The sequence below is a fragment of the Triticum aestivum genome, chromosome 1B (assembly GCF_018294505.1).
Source record: "Triticum aestivum cultivar Chinese Spring chromosome 1B, IWGSC CS RefSeq v2.1, whole genome shotgun sequence".
NCBI lineage: Eukaryota > Viridiplantae > Streptophyta > Magnoliopsida > Poales > Poaceae > Triticum > Triticum aestivum.
In genome coordinates this window covers 560,595,042-560,604,799 of record NC_057795.1, presented here as the reverse complement: position 1 = coordinate 560,604,799, position 9,758 = coordinate 560,595,042, and the positions used below count along the sequence as shown (strand labels likewise).

The 9,758-nt window shown below is 48.1% G+C and overlaps 1 pseudogene; it reads left to right on the top strand.

Moving 5' to 3' along the window:
• Window positions 1-3,687: 3,687 nt before the first annotated feature.
• LOC123079754 (uncharacterized) lies at window positions 3,688-9,358 on the top strand (annotated as a pseudogene).
• Window positions 9,359-9,758: the final 400 nt, after the last annotated feature.

The window sequence follows — 9,758 nt, the reverse complement described above, 5'->3', positions numbered from 1 at the left end:
ACCCCTTGGGTACTTCTATATAATGAGATAGCCACACACCGGGTTAGGGGTGTCGAGCAGTTCCCAAATCATATGTCTTACATGGTATCAAATTAGGTTACGATGTCTTCCGCTGCCGCCGCCACCGTCGTCGTCGCGCCGACCTCGGTTCCTCCCGCCGCCGCGGTGCTGACCCTCACCGTTCTTCGCCTCGCATCCTCTCACAATGGCCTACGGTGCCTCGTCGTCGCCTCGTTCCCCGATCGTATCGGGAGACCGCGCCGCCACCCCGACAGGTGCGGTGCCCCCTGGCGCTGCTCCTCCTGCGGGCAGCATTCCTGTGATCCATGGTGGGCCACCGCCGCCGTCGTCTTGGCCGGCACCGCCCTAACCCTATGGTGGGCCACCCCTGTCGCAGCCCTATGGCGCCCCACCGTCTCATCACTACCACGACGCGCCGCCGCCGCTGCCCTACTCGGCGCCCGCGCCGCCCCAACCCTACTCGGCGCCCGCGCTGCCTCAACCCTACCCGACGTCCTCCCTACACCCGCACGGAGCTGCGGCTGCCTCGCCGCACATGGTTTCGGTCATGGCAAACCATGGTGCCCCCGCGGCACCCTACCACAGTGCCCCCGCGACACACTACGGCGGTCCCGGGGCGGTTTCCCCCGGCTCCTACCCGCCCTACTCGGTGTATCCAGTACATCCTGGGGCGGCCTCGTCGATGGGCATGTATGCATTGATGCATGCTCATGCTGATTCGGCCACATTGCCTGCACCGTTCTACTTCTCGCATCTGCTGCCAGTGAAGCTCGCGCCGGACAACTACCTGTCCTAGCATGCCCAGGTGGTCCCTCTTCTGCGAAGTCGCTATCTGGAGGGCTACGTTGATGGATCCATCCCATGTGCGCCCCCTCACCACCCGGCGTACCACACCTGGGTGGCTCGGGATTAGGCCATCCTCTCCGCCATCCAGTCCTCGCTCACCCCGAGCATCTCATCACTGGTCATCTTCGCCGCTACGTCCCGGGAGGCGTGGGCGGCGCTTCACACTAGTTTTGCCTCTCAATCTCAGGCGCGTGCTCACTCTATACGCACCGAGCTGGGTGAGACGAAGCTTGGTGACCTTAGCATCACCGACTACTTCAACAAGATGCGGGGTCTCACCGACACGCTGGCCTCAGTTGGTCAGTTGCTGCAGGATGAGGAGTTCACCACCTTCGTGCTTAATGGGCTTGATGATGATTATGACAATCTCATTGAGAATGTTCATGGCCGCGATGACCCACTTCCACCTCGTGAGCTCTATGCACGTCTGCTTGGCTGTGAGCAGCGCATTAAGGCGTGCCGGGCCTCCCCCAGTTTTGCCTCCGCCAATGCCGCAACTCGTGGCAAGCCTCAGCGGTCATCATCTTCTAGAGGCCGACCGGCGCCGCCTTCACAACCGGCCTCGCGGGGCAGTGCTCCGACCATCATGGGTGGTAACCGGCCGGTGGCGTGTTATTCTTCTTGTGGTGCCCAACAGGCCTGCCAGTTGTGTGGCCTTGAGCGCCGCATTGCCTCTCGCTGCCATCGTCGCAACAAGCAAGATTTTCTGGGCCTCGGCAACAATGGCAAAGGGAACGACAAGCATGTCGCCGCCGCCGTGACGAGTCATGATCATGGCCGTACTCCGTCTTACTCCGTTAATCCTGCATGGTACATGGACACTGGAGCTACCAACCACCTCACCGGTGAGATGGGTAAGCTCTCTACTCAGGAGCCATATCATGGTCATGATCAGGTGCACACCGCCAGTGGAGCAGGTATGCGCATCTCCCATGTTGGTCATGCTTCTCTCCTTGCACACAATTTTCGCACGTTGCATCTATCTAATGTCCTTCGTGTTCCTTCTGCTACGCGTAGTTTGTTGTCTATTCCTCAACTTACTTGTGATAATAATGTCCTTGCTGAGTTTCACCCTTTTCGTTTCTTTATCAAGGATCGGGACACGAGGGTCGTTCTACTTAGTGGTCGTCTTCGCCATGGCCTGTATGCACTTGATGCGCCGCACCCACCTTCCATGCCGTCCTCTCCTCAGGTGTTCAGTGGTGTTCGTGTGTCGCCTACACACTGGCATGCGCGCCTTGGTCACCCGGCGGCTCCCATCGTTCGACATGTTTTGCATCATCATGATCTACCAGTAGTGTCCAATAAAACTGCTGAAACAATTTGTGATGCCTGTCAGCAGGGCAAGAGTCATCAGCTTTCTTTTTCAGAGTCTAGTCGTGTTGTGAAACATCCTCTTGAGCTTGTGTTTTCTGATGTATGGGGTCATGCCCAGACATCTGTTAGCGGTCACAATTATTATGTCAGTTTCATTGATGCTTACAGCCATTTTATTTGGTTATATCTTATTAAACGTAAGTCTGATGTGTTCGATGTCTTCATTCAGTTTCAAGCACACATTGAGCGTCTTCTTAAGCAGAAAATCATCCATGTCCAATCTGACTGGGGGGGTGTGAATATCACAACCTCAACTCGTTTTTTAACAAACTTGGCATTTCGCACCATGTGTCATGTCCTCATACACATCAGCAGAATGGTACTGCCGAGCGTAAGCATCGTCACCTTGTTGAAACTGGCCTAACCTTGCTAGCTCATGCATCCGTCCCGTTTCGGTTCTGGAGTGATGCTTTCTCCACAACTTGTTTTCTCATAAACAGGCTTCCCTTGAGACTTCTGAAAATGCAAACCCCTCTTGAACTCCTGCTTAATGAGATTCCAGACTACACATTCTTTAAAGTGTTCGGGTGTGCATGTTGGCCTCACTTACGTCCATACAACAAGCGCAAGCTAGAGTTTCGGTCTAAGAAGTGCGTTTTTCTCGGGTATAGTTCTCTTCACAAAGGGTACAAGTGCTTGCATGTTCCTACCAACCGCGTCTACATCTATCTTGATGTTGTGTTTGATGAAAATGCTTTCCCTTTTCGTGCACTTTCGACTAACTTTACCACTTCTACACCACCGGTGCCCGTGTCCACACCTACGCCTGATCAATTTGTGGATGTTGCATATGCCCCTACGTTGCTTCCTAATCATGTTGTAGGTATTGGACGCGGTGCTCAGATCGAGCTACTTGATGAACAGGTCATGGATGAGTCTTCTGATCGGGACGTGCATGCGCCATGCATGACGGACGGCACCCGCCAACCCGTCCTCGTCTCGCCTGTGGAGGCTTCCCCGCCTGCATCGTGGACGCTGGGTCAGCCCAGCCTCCCGCTGGCCCCGCCCTGCCTCCCGCTGGCCCCGCGGGCGCTGGCCTCACCAGCGCCAGCCTCGCCTGGCTTGCGGGCCTTGCCAGCACCAGTGGCCTTGCCAGTGCCAGCTTCGCCTGGCTCGCAGGCCTCGCCAGCGCTAGCCTCGCATGGCTCACTCGGGTCATTGGCGGGCCTCTCGCCCGGGCCGGCTACTGCTGCCACTGGCCCGGAGGCATGGTCACCTGCTCCGGTCAGGTCTGCCTTGGTGCCAGGGTCGCCGACCTGCCCTGCTTAGGTCACCGATGAACCCGACTCACCCGACTCGGTGCCGGCCTTGTCAACATCCTCTGCTGCATCGACTTTGCCAGCAGAATCTGCTGTCACTCTTCATCCTCGCACACGGAGCCAATCCGGTGTCTTTTGTCCGAATGAGCGCACGGATGGGACGGTTGCGTGGCTTGCTGCGTGCATGGCTCACACTGCTGCCGATCCCACTGCAGAGCCTCGTCACTTTCAGGCTGCACTGAGTATTCCTCATTGGCGTGATGCAATGGAACAAGAGTTTCAGGCCCTCCGAAAGAATGACACTTGGCGTCTTGTTCCTCCAGTGTCTGGCGTCAACGTCATTGATTCCAAGTGGGTTTTCAAAGTCAAGAGACATGCTGATGGCTCCACTGAACGCTACAAGGCATGGTTAGTTGCCAAGGGCTTCAAACAGAGGTATGGTCTTGATTATAAAGACACGTTCAGTCCAGTCATCAAGCCTACTACCATTCAATTACTACTATCTCTTGCGATTACTCGCGGATGGTTCCTTCGTCAGCTTGATGTGCAGAACGCTTTCCTACATGGCATTCTGGAGGAGGAGGTGTATATGCGTCAGCCACCTGGTTTCGTTGATCCGACACGACCTCATCATCTCTGTCGTCTGGTTAAGGCACTGTATGGACTCAAACAGGATCCTCGTGCATGGCATGCTCGCCCACTGCTGATACGTCACCGTTTCTCCTCCAGCGCCCTAAGGTTACGATGTATCTCTTGGTTTATGTTGATGATATCATCCTCATCAGTTCTTCTTCTGCTGCTATTGATCGCCTTGTGATTTCTCTCCGTGATGATTTTGTTGTCAAGGATTTAGGTGCTCTTTATTTTTTTTCTTTGGTCTTGAGGTTTCACGGTCCTCTGCTGGTTTGACTCTCACTCAGAAAAAGTACTCCTTGGACTTGTTGCATCGTGCTGGAATGCTCAAATGCAAAGATGTTAACACTCGGATGTCTGCCACTGATCGGTTGTCTGCTCTTGATGGTGACTCTCTCTCGTCTGATGATGCTACTGAGTATCACAGTCTCGTTGGTAGTCTGCAATACCTTACTATTACCAGGCCTGATATCTCCTATGCAGTCAATCGTGTGTGTCAGTTTCTGCATGCACCCAGGTCGTCTCACTGGTCAGCTGTGAAGCGTATTTTGCGCTATGTCAGCCTTACTACCTCCTATGGTTTGCTTCTTCAGTCTGCACCGTCGTATGAGCTCACGGCTTTCTCTGATGCAGATTGGGCTGGTAGTCCGGATGACAGGCGATCCATGGGGGGTCATGCGGTATTTCTGGGTCCTAACTTGATCGCCTGGAATGCTCACAAGCAAGCAACAGTGTCTCGCAGCAGTACTGAGGCTGAGCACAAAGCTGTTGCTCATGCGACTACTGAGATCATATGGGTACAATCTTTGTTGAGAGAGCTATGTGTCCCTCAAGCTCGCCCTCTGGTCCTATGGTGTAACAACATTGGTGCTACATATCTTTCTTCTAACCCGGTGTTTCATGCTAGGACAAAACACATTGAGGTGGATTATCACTTTGTTCGGGAACGTGTTGCACAGAAGTGTATCAAGTTCATCTCGTCAAAGGATCAACTTGCTGACATTTTCACGAAGCCTCTTCCACAACCACAGTTTGTAGGCTGTAGGCGCAATCTTAACTTGCTTTGTACTTCAGGACATAGTTAAGATTGAGGGAGGGTGTTAGACTGTATATACGTAGTCTCTGTATACATATACTGTAACGTTGTATTGTACCCCTTGGGTACTTCTATATAATGAGATAGCCACACCCCGGGTTAGGGGTGTCGAGCAGTTCCCAAATCATATGTCTTACAGGGTCTCCTCCAGTGAGCACCTATGCGGCGACGGCGACGGCGACAACGAGTGGAGGAGATGAAGTGGAGGCAACTCGCGGGCCTCCTAGGGGGCCTGGTCCAGTTCTCCCCCGCCGCCTCCTCTGCTCGATATGGCCTCCAAAAAAAGGTGGGTAATGCGACTCCCTTTGGCTGAAGCTAGCTGATAAACTCGCTGCTGCCAAGTCCCTTTAGGGTGTCTTGCACAAAACGGTCTGGCTTGCTTCAGTTCAGTCTTCAGTGCATCGTCTTAATTCATTCTTTTGATTTGTTAATTATATATGTTACGCCCTGCACTTCGTTATGTTATGCGACCTGTGATTCATGGGTCATCTGATGAAGATATTGAGCATTTTTCTCATGTATTACAAATATCATGAGTCTTATGATGAAGAGATGTCCAAGTACCTGCATGTTTTTGGTTCAGTTCAGTAGCGCAAAAATCTGAAGAAGTATAATCATAATATTTTTGTTATCTAATATAGTAATATGTCACAGATGTATATGTACCACATTTTCTGTTCTGAAAGTTTCATCGTGATTCCTGAAATACTTGCATTACATTTGGTTGCTTTCTCGAGATATTGCTTTCCATGTCACGGGGCTTATCACCACTGTGTGGTCTTTTCCTTTTGTATAGGCAGGCGATGCTCTGATTCAGCTATATACTCATTTCATCTCTGATTTTGAGAGGAAGATCAATCTTCTTAAATTTGCTCACTTCGCGGTAGTAGTTTCACGCCAGTATTCAGATAATGATGCTGGTATAAGCTATCTCGAAGGCGTAATTTTGAAGCTGCGTGATACCAAGGAATCACGGGTTGAAGAGCCCATTCTGTATGTGAAGATGCAGATTGCAAGTTTTCTTCTTGAGAAAGGGAATCAAAAGGAGTGTAAGAAACTGGTACACGAGGGTAAAACCACTTTGGATAGCATGGGCGATGTTGATCCTTCAGTACATTCGACCTATTATTGGTTATGTTCTCAGTACCATAAAGTGTGTCATGACTATTCTGAATTTTATAAAAATGCTCTTCTCTATCTTGCATACACAACAGCGGAGTCACATTCAGAACCATTCAAACAGGTACTGTTGCTTGCCTGCTCTTTCGGCATGAAAAATTGGATTTGATGATTGTTGTTTCCGATTTCCAATAATTACCTGCAGAACCTGGCATTTGACCTCTCACTTGTTGCTTTATTGGGTGACAACATATACAACATCAGGGAGTTGCTTGCCCATCCAATTGTATGTCCTTATATACTTATAATTTATATGTACCTTTCATCTTTCTTGTCTGGTTACACTTTACTACTTACTCCTTCCATGCCATAATTCTTGTCATGGTTCGTTGTGGCATGAGTGGGATTCGGTTCCATGCCAAATCAAGAAGTCTACTCCGGCTGATTAGACTAGCAGGTCCATCCATCCATGTACGCCTTTCCTTGTATGCCTGAATTTTTTTAAGGGATTGGTGGCAGCGAGATCCATGAGGAGCACGAGGCGGTGCAGCAAGATGGGCAAAGAAGGTGTGGCAACAGGGTGGGCAAGAAGATGAGGGGATTGAGGAAAGGGTGGAGGCAACGACAGTTTGCAGCAAATAAACATCCATCATTGGTTGCAGGTTTGAGGATAACTAACTGCAGGTCATGTTCCAGAATCCCCCTTTCAATCTTCTCTCCCCATAGACTGAATATGTATGCTTTTTTCTTGCCCTCTCCCTCGGTTAATCCTTTTTATCAGCTAATTTGTTCACAATTCCTTTTTCCCTTGGTTAACTTGTAGGAGGAAAATTGTGCTGGCGATCTTTTCTATACTGAGCAATGGTAATTATTTTGTTCTTGTGAAACTCCAGGTTTGGCTGATTACTTGGATGATGAGTTTCATAACCCACACAAGAAATATGAAAGAAAAGTAAGCCAGACTAACAATATGTAATAACCTTGTGTGAAGCGGAAAACGTCTTACCTCAACGAGAGGGGACGCCGTACATGTTATAGGCAGGGGTGCGAGACCCTGGTAGCGTGTACAGTTTGGATCTCGTACAGGAGAGAGGTTACAACTTGGAGATCAAGCTAGCTAGAGATAGAATTATGTACTAGAGATAAACCTCATATCCTAACTGCCAAGATACGTACAACTCCAGTTAAGATACGGTACATATGCGCACAAGTAAGGTTGACACATACGGCCTATTTAACAAACATTACTACACAATTTCAGGGTAAAGCCAAGACACAGTTTGGTTTGTCATTTTGAAGGCATAAATAGAAACAAGAACACCATATATGCTCTATAAGGTTTTCTCTAAATTTTGTGAGTCTCCGAAGACATGTGTTCTCTTCCAATAGTTTGACTTTAAAAGTACTTGATGTGTCCACACAATTTATTTTTGATGATGTGCACGACACTTTCAGCAGAAAAAGAAAGCAAAATCTAGGCACAAATTGACTCTTCCCTCCTGTGTACCGAGATAAATGAATTCACAAGTCCCACAAAACTGCCATGTGCAATTTGGCATCAATTTCTTTGCCACGTTTTGTAAGAGAAAATGTATGTGTTGATTACTATTGAGCCTTTGGTTAATTGCTGGACCTGGCAATGTGTGTGCATTACTCGACATTGTACATTTGATGTTTCATGGTATTCCAGAGCCCCATCTAGCTTAGCTTGTCGGTAGTATTGGACAAAATAAATAGGTATTTTGACTTTGATAAATTAGGAGTGGTCCGTCTCAAAAGTGTTGTGGTTATGTTTAATGTACTCTTGTGCGCGAGATTTTTACTATGTTCCCAGCTCTGTATATTGTTCCTATGAGCTGTTCATGTTGTTTAATAAAACTTATACTGATGCACTGTAGTTCAGTTCAGTTTTTTAGTCTCTTCGATATGTCGTGCAACAACCATTCAGCAAGGATTTGTCTTTCAAGCTGTGTTATTAGAGGCAATGCTTGATGATATTCGTTGATATTTTAAGTGCTAATATCTTTGCATTTTATTTGTAGGAGGAGCTTTGAAAGTTTGTCAGGGCAGAGAGGATGGTTCTCAAGTATGCTACTATCATTGATGTTGTGTGGGAACGCTAAAGATTTGTGAAACTGCTTGCCACTATCTTACTTGTACCTGCAATTGTGTTTTATACAGGACAGGGCTTTGCCGTTTCAGTGGTGCCAAGATATACCCGGGGAATGTATCGGATTCGTCCATTCAGACTCTCGAGCAAGCTTGTGTGCCCATATCGTTAGTGCACATGGAATTAAATAAGTAGAAATTTGCTAAGATTATGTTGTGCATTCTCTGCGTGTATCCAAAATTAGGTCTTCCTTTTGTCCAACTCAAAGTGCAAGCGCTATTTCCGCAACCATCTCAAGCCTGCTAAGCTTATATGGACTGTCATGTACAGGAAGCAGCAGAAGAACGTACACGGTAACAAGCCAATTCCCTTAAATGATATACTCCGTATACTTCAACATATGTTTCATAATCTTAATAGTATCTCCTATTAGGTGATCTGATTAGGAAGTGTAAGTACAATGATCTGGTAAGTAAGTGGGCTGCCTAAATATTTCCTCTGATTAATATTTTAATTTACCAATACGTACTGGTAGTCAAAGAAACTGGCATCTAATCAGTATCAGGGATGAAATGAATTACTTACCACACTGAGTCAGTTAGTCTGCTCTTTGTTCACGACATGAGTGGTCTGTATTACTTAATCATGTGTAATTTTCTTTCCTTTTGCTCTGTTGTAAATGGATGTATAGTTTTCCAGCTTTCATCTCTGTTTAGATGTGTTTTCACCAAAACACCCAAGTACTTGCTTGCTTTGTTTTTTTAAGCAACTACAAATTGTATGGGCATATGAAGTTGCGGCTTATAATTCTTCGTGGTGAGGTTGCAGGATATTCGTGTTAAGGCTGCAAAGAATCCGTGTCGTCTCGCTGTCCATCGCCTCTGGACGCGCCATTGATGACCATAACCAACGTCTATGCATAGAATCCATGTGCCGTGTTTCCTGTTTCTCTAAGACCTTTTAATTCTGCCGTATGATGTGAGGAAATATGCCTTTGTCATCTATATCATCGTTCATGTAACCTCTAAGAGTCCAGTCTTTGAATGTGTTGCATTCACGCAACTGTCTTATTGTTTCAGTTAGAAGCTTCTCTGAATGTGTTGCTTTTGTACAACTGTCTTATTATTTCAGGTAGAAACTTGCACGTATCAGTGCTTCATCTCCTTGTGCCCTGAGTCTGATGAAATAACAGCAAGTACTACACACAGGAAAGTGGAAGGGGCGCGTCCAACCTGGCACCGCCCAGCTTTCGCTCAGGCGGCGCGCCACGGGCGCGCCCCAACCACTAGTGTATCAC